The 20436-nt window shown below is 48.9% G+C and overlaps 1 pseudogene; it reads left to right on the plus strand.

Moving 5' to 3' along the window:
• Positions 1 to 4511: 4511 nt before the first annotated feature.
• LOC144112904 (tubulin beta-4B chain-like) overlaps positions 4512 to 20436 on the plus strand; it is a 36010-nt pseudogene continuing 20085 nt past the window's right edge.

Consider the following 20436-nt stretch of genomic DNA (forward strand, 5'->3'; position numbering starts at 1 on the left):
TTGTATACACTGCTGTCTGCGGCTACATTTGCTAACTTCCCGTAAGTTTTTTTTTTCACACTCATGAAGCCTATTTCTACTTCGCCGCCGTGACCACTGATCTGTTCACTTTCGGTTTTCGACCGCGTTTCCGGTCTTTAGATGTGACGCGTCTGATTTGGTCGGATTGCAAAACGTCATAAAAATGACGTCACGGCTGTCCATTTTTCTCAGGCGCTTTGAATGTGGAAGGGTTTCGGGGCTTTCATTTGCGGTTTTCGCTTCGTAATTGCCCTGTTTCTTTTTTTGTGTGTGTGCGCGCAATCATTTCCCGAAAGGGCATCATTTAGAAGGGCAAATAGCTTGTTCGAACAAACGCTGCTTGTTGATATGGCGATATTGCGATACTTGAACGCCTTATTCCAGGAGTAAACTAGGGGAAGCTCAAACAATCCTTAGACATCCACGACCGTTTACAGAATGTGTGCGGACGGCGTGATCGTCTTGTAAATATCCGAGCGAGCGAGAATGACGAAATTATACATTGAGAGCAGCGTACCCCACGCAAAGACTTCGGGGGCGGGCGTTTGGTCAGATAACTCTTTTTGCAGTGAGGTACCGTGCTTTAAAGGCGCTGAGGAACATATATCTGAAGGAGGTATTTTCCACAGTGTTCGAAAGGTATTCCGAATATGCTGATGATGAGGGCTGTGAATATTCGTTTGTGGTAGCATTGTGATGACATGACTATGATTAGAAGTATCCTTTATTTGCAGCGCGCAGAAAATGTTAGCGAAGTGCCTCATCAAAAAGAAATATTGAAATTTGTGCTACTAATCTCTTTGATTAGGACATATTTTTGCAGCGTTATTTGAATGAGGATGCACTCAGATGTGTCGCTAGAGGCTATTACCTCTCCGCAACTAGGGGCATGTCTTGTAGCATCAATACAGTCCGTATTCAAACACGCTTCCTCGGTTCTTGCTAAAAAATAATTTGTTCTATAATGCACGACTTATGTGTGTTGTACAGTATGTGTCATACTTAGAATATACTTCGAAGTAAGATGGCAAAACGTGGCCGCCGCACTTCGCGAAGCGGTGCCGCCGAAAGCCGGCAACAATGTGAGTCACCAGACGTATGCAAGAAGAGAGCGGCCGGCCGTAGTGACTGCGCATGCAATTTTGGCTGTGATTCTCGCCGCCTGTCGACGGCAGCGTTTTGCAAATCGGCGGCTTCGGCCTAAGCGTTGTAGCCTTTCTCGGACCCCCTCCCTTCTTCCATACCCATACCCCTCCAGCCGGCTCTGAGCAGTAATCCCCGCAGAGGGAAGGAGCAAATAGAGCCGCCCCCCACCTACCTTGATGCTACATTGGAGACTGAGAAGCCTATAGCGTTGGCACTGGAGCTCATGCATTATCTACGCTGACATACTTGCAGGCTTTTCGCGCGATAGGCTTGCTTGAATGCACCGATATAATTTATCTGCACACCCGAATCACGTAACCTTTTCCTGGAAACCTGACGCAGAGAAACGAGGCCCGCACCGCAAGACGCGAAGGGTAACACGGGTAAGTTTTGCACGGTCGCCGGTTGTAGCAGCGCGTCGCACGCTGTAGCCAGCAGGGATAGCCCCTTTCTCATACCAGCGTTCATGCGCCACCGATGTCAGCGGGAGGCGCCACAGCATACAAAGAGCAAATCGCTTAACATTAGCAGAATATCGGGGAAAACCGCGCCATTTTACCCCGTCACTCAGCACGGAACAAGTACGCGTCCTTCGCGAAGTTTAGACACTCTCCTCACCTCACTAATGCTCTGCAACCTCAGCTGGCGTGACACAGCTGTGCTGTCTGGAGATTGGGGTAGATTCAAAGCACAGTCTATACTCATGTAACACTGCCATTATCTCTCCTTATTTTCCTTACCCTTCCTCTATTTCCTTGAACATTTGGCTTCGTTCTTTTTAACTGGGCATCAGTGCTGCTGCTGTTGGTCTCTTTTCGTTGTCCTTCTCAATAAGTTATTGGCACGCACCCACTGCGGGGAATTGACCAGGACACAGGCGGTCACTGACAGATACTTAAAAATGTTTTTGAAATAACAAAAAAAAATACTGCAGGTTCGATGATTGAAATTGAGAACAATTCAGAAAGTGTGCAATTGTTGACTGAAACTGGGAACGCAACCTACGAGGTGGTGTGGTCGAAAAGAACCACGGTGCTGTAAATTTCACGAAGCCTGACAACATGCAGGGCGTGTGTTTTCCCGTTAGAACATGCTAATAGCCTCCATGGCCGTCCTCTGTCTACTCTTCTCCTACTGCCTGTATTTTTGCTCTCCGGACTGTCACTATAGTCACCTTTTATTTTCACCGGCCACAGTTTACGTGATCGATCGAAGGCAGTTTCTAGAATTCCCTTTTCCTCCTCCTTTTATAAGTAAAATCACTGCTACCAGCGCCACATTCCCTACTGCTAAACAATGGGCGAAAGCGAAGCGCGGGGGAGCAGTGAGCTACAGCCCGTCATCAACGCGGAAAGAGTTTCGAAGGCCGCGCAGTGTAGTTAGGAGTTCCAGGATGAAATGGCTTCACATTTACGGCAATGTTACGCGAAATTGTGCAACAGCTGGCGTTCAACTCGATCGCGAAGTCCATTCTGCTTTCTTATGTTTCGATATGCTACATTTCAATCCCTATCAATAAAACATGCCTGGCCTAAAGGGTTAAATAAATAAATGAATAAATAAATAAATAAGTAAAGGTATTCACAGGATACAATAAATGACAGCGTCTCTCATAGCTAGACAAAGAGCTATAGATATTACTAGAATTTACAGCGCCCCTGCTCTCATTCTCCTAATCAGAAGCAGTTCCGCGGTCCAGCCGCTGGCAAGCATTAGCCACTTGTGTCGAGACGCCAACTGGGCAGGTTCATTCCAGCCAGGCGAATACCGGCACATGCACGAGACGCGTCCCAGGCGCCGCGAGCCTCACCCGAGCGCGCAGCAGCGCAGCCAATCCAAGCAAGTGCCTCCTAGCTGCCTGCCTGGCTAATGCATGTGGCTATTGCTTACAACATCTCTCCTGAAAGAAAAGCAAACTCTTGCGAGGAACGACACAACGTCCACACCTGGTGTGCCGGTGGGGGCGTCAGGGCAGGTGGTTTGTGAATCTTCCGGAGCGACTGAAGTCCCAAGGAGTGTTAGTGCCTTGTCGTCTTCATGTACGTCGCCACACAGATTCCTCGTATACAACGTCTTGGTTGTCTCTCTCTTCCACAGGATTGAGAAAAGGGATAAGATGGGATCGAGTTCACCATATAGTGCCGTCTCTAGTGTCAACTATGTATGACCAAGGCTCGCTTGCGGGAGCCACGACGTTCCCTTTTCGATTTAAGTCTGTAACCCAGTCTTCATCACTTTCCAGAAGGTTGAGAAGTTGCCGTACGCCATGTCGTCTATCGTAAATTCTTCGCTGCTGTTCGCGGTATTGCGTTTTAAAATTCCGAAGTTTAGTGGCATCTGGCAAACGTGGAACAAGTCTTCAAGGCACCGGCAGCGGCAGCGGCAGCAGCAGCAGCGGCAGCGGCAGCGGCAGCGGCAGCAGCGGCAGCGGCAGCGGCAGCAGCAACAGCGGCAGCGGCAGCGGCAGCAGCAGCAGCAGCAGCAGCAGCAGCAGCAGGGCATTCCCAACGGCTTGTCTAAAGGTCAAGATTCAGCGAAGGCCGTGACCGTGACCACCATCACCGCCACCGGTACAACAGAAACTGTTATGACAGACATGCCGCGACAAGAGCTGTTCTCGGACACAGAAGATGAAGATGTCGTTCCTGAGCAGCAGATTCGTGGCAGTCAGTGGTGGCGGCAGCGAGCGGTGTACGTGCTCCGCGGCCTCGACAATGGAGCGTCGCCTTCCTTGCGGGGTGCCCCCTTCCACTGGCAGCAGCTCCAGCGGCAGCACCAGCAAGACGAGAGGGAAGACCGGCGGCAGGCATTACTGGCTGCCATGGCCGGAGAAGCGGACGAACGCTATGTGGAAAAGCTCCAGAGGCCACTGCTCATATGTGCTATGTGGGGACTGTTTGTTGGCCTCTGGAAGCTGTGGTACGTTGCAACAGCGATGTACATCGTTGCCGATGCATGGCTTATCTTGAGGTTGTGGCCACAGGAGGGGAAGCGCCTCGTCGTCACCCTTTTCTTCCTCAACGTGCCGCCACTGCTCCTGTGGTTTCTGTACTTTGAACAGGGCGTGGCCAACATGACCATACAGTAGGCCGGCGGCCATGCTTATGAGGGGGTCTTTCTGTCACCTGCGAAGCAGCGGCAATCTGTCCGTTTCAGAACAGTCGAGCATCTGAGATACCTTCAGCACTGTGCACACCAAGTCAAGCTGAATTGTCTTTTCGCTGCTTGAGTTCTCGACACCAATCGAGCCTCAAGGGGCGCCCAGGGTGGCAGCCCCTGGGTGGACCACACTGCCCTCAGCCGTTGCGACTGACGTCTCCCTTTTGTCATTGGGAAGCGGCAGGATGACCAAGACCCAGCAGCAGCGCAGCCAAGCCAAGCCAAGCAAGTGCAGCCAGCCAGCCGGCCTAGCTACTGCATGTGGCTACTGCCTACAACAGCTTGGAGCTAATAAACAGGCTGAAGTTTAAGTTCGGACGCGCAACATATGGGTGAATAAATTTATTATTTAATTATTATTTTTATTACCGAGTTAATGAATCAACCAGACAGTTCAGCCTAAATAAGGGGAAGACGAAGGTTGGGGGTTTCTGCGACTCGTTGTTCGCACGAAATTTAAAAATGCGTTCACGGTTATAACGTCCTCTCTTACAGTATTATTTGGCCATCGCCGGACTCTTGGGTGATCGCTCCTATGGAATGCAAGCCATTAACCTTGCGAAGCCGGCAGCAGTCTTCGATGACTGACCATAAATCAGTTCCTGTTTCAGCAGATCCCTCTCAGGATCGGTGTCAAAGAAAACGTTCTTCATTCAACGAGGCCAAAGCAGTGCCTGGCACGGACCACAACAGTGAAAAGCTAGCAGAATAAGAATGGGTTGGTGCGCATTTTGCAGGCACTCTGGGGTCATGAATAGGAGTGTACAACTATACCTCAAGAAGCAAGTGCACATAGTTGCGTCTTGACAGCAGTCACCTGTGGAACGGAGTCTTGAAGCTTAACTAAAAGGCTCAAAATTAAGTTGCGGACAGCGTAGCGAGCAATGCAAGATAAAATGAAGAGAACAGATCAGCAAACGATATAGTTGAAATCATGGACAGGACATGTAATGCGACATCAAGATAGCCGATGGGCCGCCAATACTGGATGGTCTCCGAGAGAAGGCAAGCGCAGTAGGGGGCGGCAGAAAGTCAGGTGGGCAGACTAGTTTAGGAAGTTTGCGGGGCTATGGTGACGGCAGCTGTAACAGGACGGAGTTAATTGGAAGAATATGGAGCGGCCTTTGTCCCTCCGTGCACACAGGCCGATGATGATGATGACAATTGCGCAAATTTCCTCAAAATTTCCATTCTCCGTACGTGACAGGAACACGTGTTGGCAGGATAGCAACCAGCCTTCCTATTCTATTAGTTTAAACGTAGCTGATGAGTCGCGAAAGTGATTGCGGCTGCTGGTTGTCGTCACACAAGCCCACTTACGGTTTCAACGCTCCAGTTCTTGTATTCTGGGCTTGTATAAAGGTGTTCAGTAAAGGATAGTCAATAGCATAGTATCTTTTTTTGATTTTTAATTTCAAAATTATCAAGAAATGATCGAAACAAATCGTCGCCTTCATTTTGTAGTTACCTTACACAATATTATCTAGAGGGAGGAGTGGCGCCATCGTCTATGCGAGTCTTTTAGAGAGCGCTTCTTCCACCACGGGAATGCCAGGAAGATGGGGTTTCATTTTTAGTTTGGCATAGTTGGTCCTTAAACTTGGATTTCACCTCTGAATCAGTAGCCGCGTCGCCATGCTCCCCTCTGCGCACACGTTGAGCTTATTTGATAATGTATTTATTTATCTACTTAGTTATTTATATACTCTAAGGGCATTTTCGGGTGTTACATAGGGAGGAGTCAGTAAAGCAAAAATGATGACAACAAGCACGTGAGTAAACATTGCACTTCCCTGAATTTAACTATTCCATTTTTAATGAATATAACGCAAGTGTGCGGCTGCTTTGCTAACTTTAAGAGCATTTCTTCGTGGTTTATCTCGAGAAGTGTCATTCCTACGACTGAAATCACATTTCATGCCGAACAAAAGCCAAGCAAAATACCAAACCTCATCTACCATGTATTAGTACTCCTGTTCATCGCGGGATAGTTACCACAGCTCCATCTTACCCTCTAGGAAATATTAAGAAACTCTGATACTAACACCTTTGCTATCGCCGTTAAATTAAGAAATCAGTTAACAATCTATCCTGATTCGTTTTCTCTTGCAATCCATAGGAGGCAATTCACTGACGTAGGAATCGCAACGACTGCACAGAAAAACTTCGTTACTGTTCTCGAGGAATAATCTATTCGTCTTGCTTTGTTTGACATTTACGTTCAGTGGTCCTTAAAGCGAGTTAGGAACCTGACAGGCTGGTTAGCAGCCTTGCGATCTTCGCACCTCTTGCACAATCACATGGGCTCACGCTACTACACATGTTGCTGCAGTGTGGGTAACGTCTTTTGCTTCCTATGGGTGCGCGAATAGTACTTTCTGAGAACCGAGACATGTACGAATAGCGCAGGTTCGCTGTGAAATCGAATTAGAATAGTACCACTAAAATCCAAATAAATACGCATCGAGCAGTGATTAAAACCAACTCGATTGTGAATCAAATATTTTTACGATTATTCGCTGCCTGTGCGAGTATTCTCACAAAATAAATGATAGTGAGACACAGAGAAGCGCTAACGGCGGCACTGCGGTACGGAGGTAGGCCTTATAGAGCTATGGAGTGAGCTGGCAAATGAGGCAACACTTATCTCGGCATGGGGTACGTGAAGTCAGAATATTAGCTGTACGACCATCATGTCAAAATGACAGGGCAATTATCTTTTGATACTTATGCCGACACTGCAAATCTAGCGGCATATTTCAGTATCTGAGGAGCGAGAGCTGCGTAGGAATCATGGTTTTTGTGAGGGCACATAACGGCAGGGTCTGCTAAACCTACCCCAGCCCTTCTCGTGTAGTCCAGTCTTAGAGCTCATATTCGATCATTATGAACGCTGCCACAAGAATGGAAGTGAATAGTGGCAGCGTGGAACCTTACAAACCTCGCAGATCGATAGCATCAGTGTGCTGTGCGCCGTCTGAAGGGACCGTTTTCTTTAATCGCCATGGAAGAAAACTACGGCATGCCTTAGTCGACGTTCTTATTCGAAAAAAATTCAGTTATTTAGATTCGTTTGGAATAATTTTGAACGAATGCAATTTGATTCGCTCAGCCAATCAATCGAATAGAAAGATATTTGATACACTGCTCAAAAATTTCTAATAATCGCACGCCCGTATACTGCTGCCGAAGCGTTTAACATGAAATTTCGTATGAGGCGCTTTCTTGAATGTAAATGCGTTGGCAACACAGCATGTCATATCCGGGAACTTCATCTGTTCCCTGCTGTAAATCGCTGTAGTCGCTGCTCCATTCGTACAGAATGACCTCCCCTCGGGCATTGTTGGAGCAGTGTGTTCAATACGTGACATTTCCTTTGTGCGATTTCTGGTAACAATTTTTTCTATGTTTCTTTTTGTTAAAAACATACGCCTTTAACTGTCTGCCTATTCAGGACAGTGTGGAGCGGGCAATAACTGGACCAAGGGGCATTACACTGAAGGAAGCGAACTGGTTGACTCCGTGCCGGACGTGCTCCGCAAGGAAGCGGAAGCATGCGACTGCCTCCAGGGATTCCAGATGACGCACTCCCTCGGCGGCGGCACCGTATCCGGCATGGGGACACTGCTCCTGGTCAAGATCATGGAAGAGTACCCCGATCGCCTCATGAACACGTTCAGCGTGGTCCCCAGTGCTAAGGTTAGTGACAACACCCTTTGGGTGCGAATTCGTTGTACCCGTGGTGCATCAGACATGCCACATTTATAAGGGGCTGCGTTCCACCTCCAGGTGTCGGACACCGTCGTGGAGCCATACAATGCCACCCTCGCTGTGCACAAGTTGCTGGAGTACTCCGACGGTACATTTTGTATTGAAAACGAGGCTCCCTACGACATCTGATTCTGCGCCCTCAATATCACGACTCCCACCTGCTGAGATCTCAACCACTTGGTTTCTGCAACAATGTCGGGTGTAACCACATGTCTAGGGTGGGTGCTTAGCTTTATCTATATATGTACACTAAATCATCACGCCTCGGAACCCCAAAATGCTATAGCAACGTGAGAACGCTGTCAGGTTGGTTGCTTACTGTGCACGGAGCCGCGGTAGTCTCGTTACTAAAGGATGAAAACATGCGCGAAAGAACGCCCTTCTCCTGTCTGAGCTCTTATTCGCGAGTGTTTCCGTCTTGTTGGATTCAGTATCTCGCGGTTCTTCGCACAAAACTCCGGTTGCAGCATGCGTAGTAACGCAAACCGTTGCGGTCCTGTGACGGGAACAATCAAGCATCCTGAGCGCGCTTACTGAGCGTATGGTACCTGAGACATGCTCAGAGTGCTCTACCAGGTTTCTGCTTCAGATATGAGGCAAGCAGACAGTGATCCACTTGTTCCAAGCAGACAGCAAGTGACACAGACATGCTGAAAAGCCAAAAATTTATTTCAGTACAAGCTTATGCCCTGGAGAGAATAAGATCGGTGGTGTTGACGGTGGCTAGCGCTTGGAAGCTGTCTGGATTGGAATGGCTAATGGCGAATTGAAGTGTGCGATACAGAGCACATCTCCAAATCCGCGAAGGAGCAAGATATCGAGAGAATCTAGGAAACATGCCCTCACTGTCTAATTTGAACTAAGGACCTGAATCCACATCGTCCATTGAAACACGCATTTCGGTTTCGGGGAGCAACACAACGTGCTCTGGATGGCCCATTGAATTACGCCACAAGTATGTCAACCGCGCTCTGTTGACACGTGATTTGAACTTTTCAGAAATGTCGGCGTACAATTTAGTGAAAGTCAGGAATGACACAGAATCTAGCACAGGTGAATGCGGTGCTTCGGTTACCTGGTAGCGTCAAATACCCTGACGCCAGATGGGTTGTCGTGTGTGGCCAAAAAGGAAAGAATGCAAACGAAGCGTGATATATACAGCATAGTTCAGAGCGGAGTGTTGGCCGACAGCACTTGACACATATAATAGCGATATTCGTACCTTTACATTCGGAACCTTGGGGGATGTGACTAGGCTACCACAGAACGCAGTCTGTAGAAGAAAATAAAACCTTAGATGCGAAGCACATACATTGCCCGTGTCTTCCGCTCAAATTTTTATCAATCGTCGACCTGCCGCCGTAAAAACGCTCCATGAATCCGGGCAGTTACGGCGTTCAGCGTTTGCTATGCCATGCTGTTGAGAGCTGGGTACATTCGCTGATACGAGCTCCAGTCCTTAAATTTTTTTTATTTACACGAAGCAGACCTTTGTCATCCTGTAATGCGAGAGGGCAGCGTGCTACGTATCTCTTCGGATATAATATTCTCCGAACTGAATTTCAGGGGACAGTCACACTTTTCTAATACAATCATTTGTGGAGTTGAAAAAAAACTCTGATTAAAGTTTCTGTGCTCAGGAATGACCAGCGCGAGTTCTGAAAAGGATTTAAGACTGTATCTCGGTGTATACGGCACTTGTCTAATTATCGAGCTGGGGAGCAGTTTTGCGTTGTAAAGTGCACTTGTAAAGTGCGCAGAGCCTTTCATCCTGTTGTCCTTAATGATTTCGAGCCGCTATGTCCATGAAAAGTCCCCTTGTTGCGGCTTGTTTTTGTGATTAGTTCTTGCGTTCCTAGTATTCTGCCTGAAGGAAGCGCCGATGACAACAGCGCTCTATATTCCTCTCGCACTTGTGTGCCATCAAAAGGAGACTTATTTCCATAGCAGAGACAAGAAAGCCTGCATGCTGGCCAGCATTCAGGTTTTGCAATGACACTAACTGCTTCGTATGTGGAGTCCCACGTGAGCTCGTTTTAAGACGCGTCTGAACCAAGTTATATGTCGCAATCGCCGCTACTTTTTGTGGGATGGCTTTTATTAAAGGATACAAGCTTGGAATGATCAACTTCTCCAGAATAGAGCACTTAGAACTTGAGTTCAATGTCCCAAATAAGCAGGAAGTATTAGAACAACAATAACTCTGATGTTAAAGGTGCTGGAATGGGTGAGGACGTGGCAGGAAGGGTTGGCGCGTTTTTAAGAGGAGATAATGGAATGTCAAAGGAAGCAATAAAGTGAGGTTGAGGGCCAAGGAGGGTCAGAAAATGGGGATGAGTTCGACAATCGGGCAGAGTTTTGAAGGTTAAGGTGAGTGTGCAAAAATCAAGACTGAGATGATCTGCCAATACCTTGTTCCAACCATCCTAACCAAAGCAACATCGTTGGAAAGTCTGAGTCGACGCTTTTCAAGCCTATTCGCTTTCCTCTCAGGTTTCCTGGGCAGTTGAACGCTGACCTTCGCCACTTGGCCGTAAACATGGTACCATTCCCACGCCTGCACTTTTTCATGCCTGGCTTTGCTCCACTCACGTCCCGACAAAGCGAACAGTACCGGGCACTGACTTTGCAGGAGTTGACAGAGCAGATGTTCGATGCCAAAACATGATGGTTGCTTGCAACCTCCGCCATGGTCGTTACATGACAGTGGCGGCGATCTTCAGAGGACGAATGAGCATGAAAGAAGTCGAAGAACAAATGCTGGAAATCCAGAACAAGAACTCTTCCTTCTTCGTCGAGTGGCTCGCGAACAACGTTAAGACCGCAGTCTGTGACATCCCACCTCGTGGACTCATGCTGTCTGATACTTTCATTGGCAACAGCACGGCCATCCAGGAGCTCTTCACGCGAATCTCCGAGCAGTTGACGTGTAAGCGGCGCTCGTTCTTGAACTTCTCTTTTTGGCCACATGCCTGCATTATACCGCTTACTCATACCTATTGTAACAGCGTACAAGTTGTAGTACCTGTGAACCACGTCTGGTGACCAAGCGTACTTATGTTTTTCGCAGCCATGTTGCTCCGCAAGACCTTCTTGCATTGGTACACCGGGGAGGGCATGGAGAAAGCGGAGTTCACCGAGGCAGAGTACTACATGAATGATCTGATTTCAGACTACCAGCAGTACCAGGAAGCTACAGTCGAGGAGGAAGAGGGAGAGTTCCAAGGCGAATAGAATGTAGAGGCTTAACTATTTTTTTTTACTTTTTTACCGGTGGAGACAGCAGGAAGAGCCTTTCTTGCAAGTTGGCTTTTCAGTAAATTGTATTCTTCGTGACATTTTGCCCTTCCAGCAATATGCTCTTTTCGCCTCATACCTTCACTCAATGTGCCAGAGGAACATTCCCTCGGGACTCGGTACCTCCTGACAAGCATTTTATTAACCTGACAATGCGCTCCGGAATACGTCACCTAACCAGGTAGCAGCTGAACTCCTTAAGGGGTCATTACAAAAAGGTACCAAAATGGCTTATTTTATATGAATTGAGACTCCTTAATAAGTTGTTTAAAATATAAAAGTACCATCAGTGAAAACATCTGATAGCAGAAAGAATTGTTATATTGGCGATATCTTTTGTCCGCACTTTGAATCCAGAACAAAGGGGTTGGCTCCGATTAGCAGCACACACAATGCAGTATTCGTTCACTGTTTCCATCCAAACTTCTGAAGACTAAAAGCGGTGTGGTAGTGTTCAGAGCACGGCACTCTGTATAGGGCCTTCTTGCACCACCCACAACGCATTCTTATTTACTTGCGGATGCTTTTCCAGAGCTCCCGTAAGACTCACTTTTGCACAGACTCACTTTTGCGGGAGACTGCCAATCTATCCCTCGTCCAAAGAGCTGACGCTTGGTATCACGGTGGGCAGTTGGCAATTGTACTGAATTTATTATTTAGCCATTGTCGTGCCGATACGTAAGAATAATAAGCTCTTTTCCAACATTTCCTTATACAGGACTGTCTCCTTGACTTCAGTCGTCTGCAAGACTATTTAAGCTATTGCCCTCGAGAGACTTACATGTATCTCAAATGCCAGGAACTTTCTTCCTGATGAGCAAATAGGATTGCGACGGCACCGGTGCACCGTCTACTCTATTGTCGACGTTGTGTCTACTTTGCAGGACGCTCGAGCTCAGGGGGATGCCAGTATCCTTGTCCTGCTGGATGTCACTTCAGACCTTGACTCCCTTCCCCGCTGAGCCATCCTGATGGCTCCCGATGCCTTAGAGATTGAGGGACGCCTGCAAAAATTGGATCAACTCTTTCTCAGCCAAAGACTTGTCTAAGTTCGTCTACGAAGCACCATGAGCTCCACCCACTCTATCTCTTCTGTTGTTCGTCAAGGGTTCGTAATTAGCCCTTCCTTCTTAATCTAACTCTTGCAGGTCTACCCAGTGTCCGCCACACAGACCCTCCATACTGAATACATGTATCAGTATATGCTGACGACATTACACTTTGGATGCGCTGTTCTAAAAGACATCTCGCAACTGCCCGAAAACACTTTCAGCAGGCTCTGTCTGCTCTTGAGAAGTACATCTCCCGCATCGGCCTTGCTGACTGTCCAGAGAAGTTTGAAGGACCTCTCATCCACCGAAAACTTTTTCTTGCCAGTGTACCGAAGCTCAAAGTCAACGGCCGTTTCCTGGATTGTCGGAATCAAGTCCTTTAAGTGGGCCTCACAATTGGCAAAAAATTCTCCTGGATACCTGCAGAAAGGTCCCTCACACCTTATATCCACAGAGTTGGCAAGGCCATAATGAGATTGCTGGCCGGTGGGCTTGGCTGTAGCACCAAATGGGGAATAACTTTCTTCGAAGCCGCAGCATCTTCCTGTATCTTCTATGCCCTCACATTCGTCGTCCCCCCACGTCTTCGTACACTCGAAGTCCTTCGCCGCAACTACATCAGAAAGTTTTTGGGTGTACCCAACAGCTCCCAAGTTTCCCCCACCATGACTGAGGCTGGAATCCTCCCCTTCTCCCTCCTATTTCTGCAAAAAGGACTGGCCCACATCAATCGCATTTGCAATCTTCCTGATGGATTGAGTCTCTTCTCAAAACTTTTATCACGTTCCTCATCCAGGGCAGGTATCCTCTACGCGAAATTTGAAGATTTTTTCGATGAAGACCGTCGTCAGCCAAGCACAGCCACTCATCCTCCTCCTACCAACCGTCCTCTTGACGTGCGCACCACTTTGGAATTCCTTTATAAACTTCGTACCTCAGCGGACTATCGCTAACAATCCGCAGCCATACTTCTACACGAAGAGCTTCAGAACAGGCTTCTCGTATTCACAGATAGGTCTATCTTAACTCAAAATTGTCAGGCCGCTGCCGCCTGCTTCATTCCCTCTCTCAACATATCCAAAACCTGTAGGCTTGGCTTTCCAGCCTGTTCAACTGCCTCAGAAATAGCAGCTCTCTATCCAGCTGAAGACCTTATTGAACAATTTCACACTAAATACAGCGTCTCCATCCTGACAGACTGTAAGACTGCTCTCTCGAGCCTACAGCACCCATAACATACCTCTTCAGCCGCAGCTTTCCTCAAGACTCGTCTCATGGCTGTAGAGGATAGGGGCATTGACATTTCTCTCCAATGGGTGTCTTCCCACTCCGGAATTCTTGGTAACGAAGCTGTCGACACCTTAGCCAAATCGGCTCACTCTGCTTCCACTGATGTATCACCAGCAGTCAGACTGCTGGACTACCCCAAAACATCTGGGTAACATGCTGTCTTACCATCCTCTGGGGACGTTACCGCAGAAATTAGGAGGAATGCGCCATAGAGAGCGAGCGGGGCTGGGCAGCGGGAGGGGATAAAAGGCCACTTGAAGAGCACTGCAGTTACTGCTTGAGACGTTTCATGCAGCCATGGCCGCGAAGAAGAGAGAGCAAATGTCAGCGCTGGGCGACCATGGATGCAGCCGAGAGAGAGCGTTGTGCACGGGACGCTGCACATCAGCCGGAGGCCCCCAAACGCCATAACTGTGATACATGCGACTGGCACACGGAACGCGAACCACCAATCAGCAGCGCGAAAACATACCACAGCTGGCACATTTAAATGTGTGCGCCACCGGCATCGTGACAAAAAGGCAGATTCGCGGACATTCAGCATTGCGTGCCGCCGGAGCTGCTAGAAGTTGCGGGAAATGATACCGCAGCACGTGCCGTTTATATGCGGATTTTTGTTTTGCCGTAAAATTCAAGAAACGACGTGCCCGATCTGGGCGGCCGTGCTCAAGAATGCACTTTCTACGATCCCACGTGCGCCCTGTGCTGCAGGCGTTGTTGGTATTCTTTTTTGACTAGAATCGTCATGTTAACCTACTTCGTACAGCCCGTTATACTCAGTAGCTTGGGCAGGGACACCTTATTTTTCGTTCTTTTTATGGTCCCACAAAAATTTTTGTCTCCGCAGTACAATTTTCTGCGCAGGCGCTTATTGAGCGCCGTCAAATATTTCCCGTTCTTAAATGCAGGCAGTGCTCTAGTATTGCATGAACACTGGAAAAAATTAAACGTGAAGCATGGGAAGAAATCAGAGTTTTCTTCCTCATACAATATGGACGACGTGTCAAGCCAACATGTACATGCTACGTGTTCCGATATCGAGACGATGTCCGCGAACATTTTTGCGGTGTTGACAGTCAAATATATTTTCTTTTTTTTATTAAGCTATACGTCCTCTCCGCGTTGCTCGATGACGCGTTTGTACCCTTAGCCACTTCTGTACACTGAAGTTACGCATCTCACATTGGTGAGATACACACGCGTCACTGGAGTCAGAAGAAGCAAAATCCCTCTCGGTAGCAGCTTCCGTCGTGGGCGCACCGCTGCGCTAAGAAGCGGCTTGCGTGGCCGGCTGCTTCCCGCGAGCGCAAACACAGGCACACACACTACCGCAGGCTCCGCCTTTGCTGCATGCATTGAAGCTTTTTCGGCTTTCTGGGCCCCCAGAGCAGCACTAGAGATGAGCGTGGCCACAAGCAATTTCCGCTCATATCGTTGTCGTATGCATCGGTGCCTGAAGGGCGCACGATGTGCTCGTCCTGACAGCTTGGGAGTGCACACGCCAATGACCGAATGCAAAAAAGCGCTGCGCCTTTAATCCAGCAAATTTCACTCGCAATAGTAGCCAAAACAGGTCGCGGAGCCTTCACAACACGCCATAGTGCGAATACACGTAACGACTGCGGCGACTGCAACGAGGTGTCGCATCCAGGCTATTCTAGCCAAAAGAAATGTTTGGCCACAGGCTATGCCCCCTCCGCAACTATAGTGTATGTCTCTTAGCATAAATCTAGTCCGTATTCGAGCACGCTTCCCAGGTTTTTGCGAAAAAGTAATTTGCATTAGAATGCAGACTTTGCTCGTTGTACAGTAGGCGTCATACTTGGAAGGACGATGGCAAAGCGTGGGCTCCGAGAGCCGGCAACAATGGCGGCACCAGTCATATGCAAGGAAAGAGCGGCGAGCCGGTCGGGCTTACTGCGCATGCGCCTTTGACTCCGATTCTGGCCGCCTGTCGGCGGCAGCTTTTTGAAAAGCGGCGGCCTCGGGTTGCGCGTCTGCTCAAAGTATGACATACGTTACCTGCTTCTTTTCTCTTCTGGTGTACAAAAGAGGTTTTCGTTGTTTTCATGTTCTCATTTTTCTTGCATACCCCAACTGCTACCTCTGCTGACCGTTATTTCCGCTTTTTCTCCTGTCTCATAGCTGTGTAATCCTGAACCATATATATATACTGCACATTTGTCTTTTTATATAATTCAAATATTTAACTTTTGTAATGACACTGAAGAGCAAGGAAATGCTTTGAAGGCTGTGTTGCGTCTAGGGTCATTTATTTTCTGGATTTATTTTTTTCCAAAATTGGGGGGGGGGGCATAACCGGGCGATATTTTGTGAGCTGTGATTCGGGTACAGAAAGGATTGTTCAGCAAAAGATTCCACAGTTCGGTTTTTATCAGGTCATTTTTTGAGGCAGCAGACAATTTGGTTTCAGCCCTTGTCTTTGTGCCGGACATAAAATGCCCCATTTTTATACATTGTTTTGAAAAAAAATAATAAGGTAATGGCGGGTTGCACTCCAACCACCTATTAAATCAGGTATTTCTTTTTTCCTGCTTCGTTTTAAACATTTCGCTGCGTACGTTATCAACTGTAGCACGGCAGTTCTGCGTCCGTGAAACACAGGCCTGCCATTGTTTGTAGAATGGGACAAAATTTTACAGGACACGAGGTCTAGGAAAAACGTTTATTTTAGCTCCCCCTCGCTACCCAGGCGCCTGATATTGTGAAGAGAGGAAGGAGCCTTTAGGCCTTTAACAGCTGCATACAATATCAGGCGACTTCTTAGCTAGGTAGAGCTACAACAAATGGTATTTCTATAACTCGCCAACCGGAATTTTGTCCCCTGTAGTACATTCAACGTATATGCGATCAGTTTAAACGCAGAAGAACCTTGTAACAGGATGCCGTTAACGTTTGTAGCGCACGATACAGTGATGCCAAGTAGACGTCTGGTCAGTCATTGCCTGTGCTTTTGCTTCTCGCTTATGAAAGGCACTGTTCGGGCATAGCCTCAGATAAGCAACGCCATGAATAAAAAGCGTAAAAAAAGGTTGAAATGATTACTGTACTGAAATCATTCCTCTGGATGTTCGCACAACGTGTCCGCTAAGTTCCCTTGCGGTGTATTCAGCTTTGTCCAAAGGGCAACTATGCGTTCCGTAGAAGGCTTATTTTCGGGTAGAAATCAGGTTTAATCTGATACTTAAGAAATCTACTCGGGGTGCAAGAAACAGTTAAAATCCGGTTTTTCCAGAAAACGAGAGTCCCTATTTTATACCGTATTAAAAGTACCTGTCCCTCATAATACAAAATGAACAAGGGAGGGGTTAGTCTCATGGTTCTTAGCCAAAGTTTCCATGAGAAGAGTTGTCAGGGGAAGACAATGCCTCTCGACGAAACCTTGGCTAAGCACTCTCAGGCTCACCCTTCCTTTGCTCGCTTTGTTTGTGCTGTCACGAAGCCCATCTAGTGCCTCCTCACTAGCACTGTCTTTGCATATCCCGCTGACAAGTTTGCAAACTTGGCCCTAAGCACTAGGTCATATTGGCAGTAACTTTCGTTTTTTTTAAACTCCCATGTAGCCTTGAGGTGGCCCTAAATGAATCAGGATGCTCTTCTCCAGTTCCGGGATGTTTTCCTGAGAGGCGTTTGGAGGCGTCTTGTTGGAGAGAGAGAGAGAAAAACTTTATTGTCCAGAGGAAAACGGGGCATGCCCCTGGGTCCCCGCACGACCCCACTTCACTCAAGTGTTTATGTCCCTAAGGTCCATAACACTGGCAGCCCGGCCTGTGGCGATGGTCTGCACGGCCGGGTCTTCTGAGTGCAGCAGGGTCTCCCAGTCCTCCCAGGTCTTGAGGTCCTCTAGGCCGCGCGGGGGAGGGTGCGCCGGGCAGAGGGAGAGGATGTGGAGGGAGGAGGCAACGGGTTCTGGGCACAAGGTGCAAGCAGGAGTGGGGAAGGAGGGATGATAGTGGGCTAGGGTCAGGGGTGAGGAGAGTGTGTGTGTCTAGTTTGCGCCAGAGTGTTGCGTGTTTGTTATCTAGGGAGGGGTGGGGCGGGGGATAGAGCTGGCGTGAGGCTCTATAGGCCTGCGTCATCTCGCTGAACGAGTGCATTCACTCCCTCGCGAATCCCCGATCCGAGGCCACCTGAGCCCGGTTTAAAGAACTGCGGGCTAAAAGGTTGGCGGCCTCGTTTCCGGGATTCCCGGAGTGCGCAGGCACCCATATAAGCTCTACATGGCGGGGTGGGGGTGCATCGGGCGAGTCCAGTATGCGAAAAGCAGGGACGTGGACTCGGCCTCGCGCAAAATTTAGAATTGCAGTTTTTGAGTCTGTTAAAATGTACCGGGCTTCCGTGCGGGTGATGGCAATTGCGATGGCGGCTTCCTCTGCAGCCTCTGGGGCGGTGTCTCAGGGGAGAGGTAGTGTGAGGAGGGCGGATGAAGAGGAGTCTACCACGGCTGCGGTTGCTTCGTCACCCGTGCAGGCGGCGTCCACCCATACGGCGTCCGCCTCGGAGCCGTATACTCGGTGGAGTGCCTTCGCACGGGCTCTGCGGCGTTGCTCATGGTGGGAAGGGTGCATATTTTTTGGCAATGGCTTGATGACCAGCTCTCGGTGAAGGGATCGAGGAATGGGGAGGAGGGTTGGGTCGCTGGCCGGTATTCTGATTCCGAGGGAGTGCAGGATATACAGGCCTGTGGAGATTTGTGTAAGCCTTATGTATTGGGCCTGTCGATGGGTCTCCACGAGTTCCCCGATCGTGTTGTGGAGGCCCAGGCCTAGTAATCTGTCTGTGGGGGTGTTGAGGGGAAGATGAAGTGCGACTTTGAATGCCTTGCGGATCAAGGCATCCAAAGCATTTATGTCGTGTTTGGATAGTTCTAGGTATGGGGTAGTGTAGAGCACACGGCTGAGGACAAAGGCATGAATGAGGCGAAAAAGGTCGCGCTCCTTCATGCCTCTATGATGGCCCGAAACTCTGCGGATGAAATGCGATATCGCGCCTGCAACATGCTTGAGTTTTTGAGGGTGGTGGTGTTTTTGCCGTCGTTCTGGATATGCAGGCCCAATACGCAGAGGGTTTCAACCTCCGGTACAGGGTCCCCATTCAATTCGATGGCAATGGGGGAGCGGGGGGAGCGGTGGTTCTTAGGCCGGATGAGGAGCAGTTCGGACTTCTCTGGGGAACAAGACAGTCCGATGTTCTGTACATAATTTTGGGTGAGGGTGGCTGCTTCCTGTAAGGTGTTCTCTATGTCGCCGTCACTGCCGTGGGTGGTCCACAGTGTGATGTCGTCGGCATAAAGAGTGTGCTTAAGGTGGGGAATAGTTGCCAATTTTCGGGCGAGGGGGATGAGGGTGATGTTGAAAAGGAAGGGGGAGAGGACGGACCCTTGAGGGGTTCCGATACTCTGAAGCGTGTAGGAGGGGGAAGAGAGAGGGCCAAAATGTATCTCAGCCTTGCGGTCAGTGAGGAATGCTTGAATGTAGGTGTACGTGCGCGCACCCACATTCAATGGAGATAGGGCAGTCATGATCGCCTGATGTTCGATGCGATCAAAAGCTTTGGAGAGATCCAAAGCTAAGACTGCCTTTGTGTGACCAGGCAGAAGCGGGTCGAAAATGTCATGTGTGAGTTGCAGCATGGCGTCCTGTGCGAATAGAGGGGGCGGAATCCCACCATGCCATGCGGGTATAGATTGTTGTCCGCCATGTGCGTTGTGAGTCTTGCTAACACAACATGCTCGAAGAGCTTTCCGAGGCATGAGGTTAGCGAAATGGGGCGAAGGTTTTGAAGTGTAAGTGTTTTGTTTGGTTTGGGTATGAATATTACCTTCGCATGGCACCAGGGCTGCGGGAGGATACCCTCCCTCCAGCACTGGTTGAAGTATTGCGTAATCTGGGTGATCGATTGGTCGTCCAGATTACGCAGCATGGAGTTTGTGATCTGGTCTGCACCAGGTGCGGAGTTAGTTCGGAGAGTCAGGAGGGCCGCTCTTACTTCCGTCTCAGTGATGTCTGTGTCGAGTGTTGGATTGGCTGGTCCTGTGTAGGTGGGTAGAAGTTGGGGGGGGGGGGCACCAGGAGAGGTGTATGTATTCTGAAGTGTGTTTATGAGGGCCTCGGGATCGTCAATATGTTGGTGTATGAGGCGTGTAACGTAGTGTTGTGTTGATGATTTGGTGTTTGTGGGGTCGATGAGGTGTCGGAGGAGTTGCCATGCGCGTTTGCTGGACAGGTTTCCGGCGATGCCGTCACATATCTGTCCCCAGTTGGACCGGCAGAGCTCCCCCGAGTGTTGTTGAATTTGTGTCTGCAGCGCGGCCAGCCGCCTTTTAACTGTCTTGTTGTATTTATTGCCTTTCCAGCGTTCCAGGAGGCTCTGATAAGCCTCCCAGAGGTGGGCTAGGCGTGTGTCCAGGGTAGGGGTTTCGGTGGTCGTTTCAATGTGTTGCGTGTTGTGGTGAACGTCATGCTTGAGTGATTGCACCCATTCGTAGATGTCTGTGATGGGAGTGTCTGAGTGGGTGGCGCGTTCAGCGCGAACTGCATCCCAGTTAACCAGTTTATGTGTTGTATAGGAGTGACGGGGTGGCTTGTACAGTACAGTGATTTGTATAATGTAATGATCACTGCCCATTGTATGTTGAGTTCTGTTCCAGGTAACACCGCGGATGTAGTGGCTCAGCGTC

This window comes from Amblyomma americanum, chromosome 1 (assembly GCF_052857255.1).
Source record: "Amblyomma americanum isolate KBUSLIRL-KWMA chromosome 1, ASM5285725v1, whole genome shotgun sequence".
In the NCBI taxonomy this organism is placed as follows: Eukaryota; Metazoa; Arthropoda; class Arachnida; order Ixodida; family Ixodidae; genus Amblyomma; species Amblyomma americanum.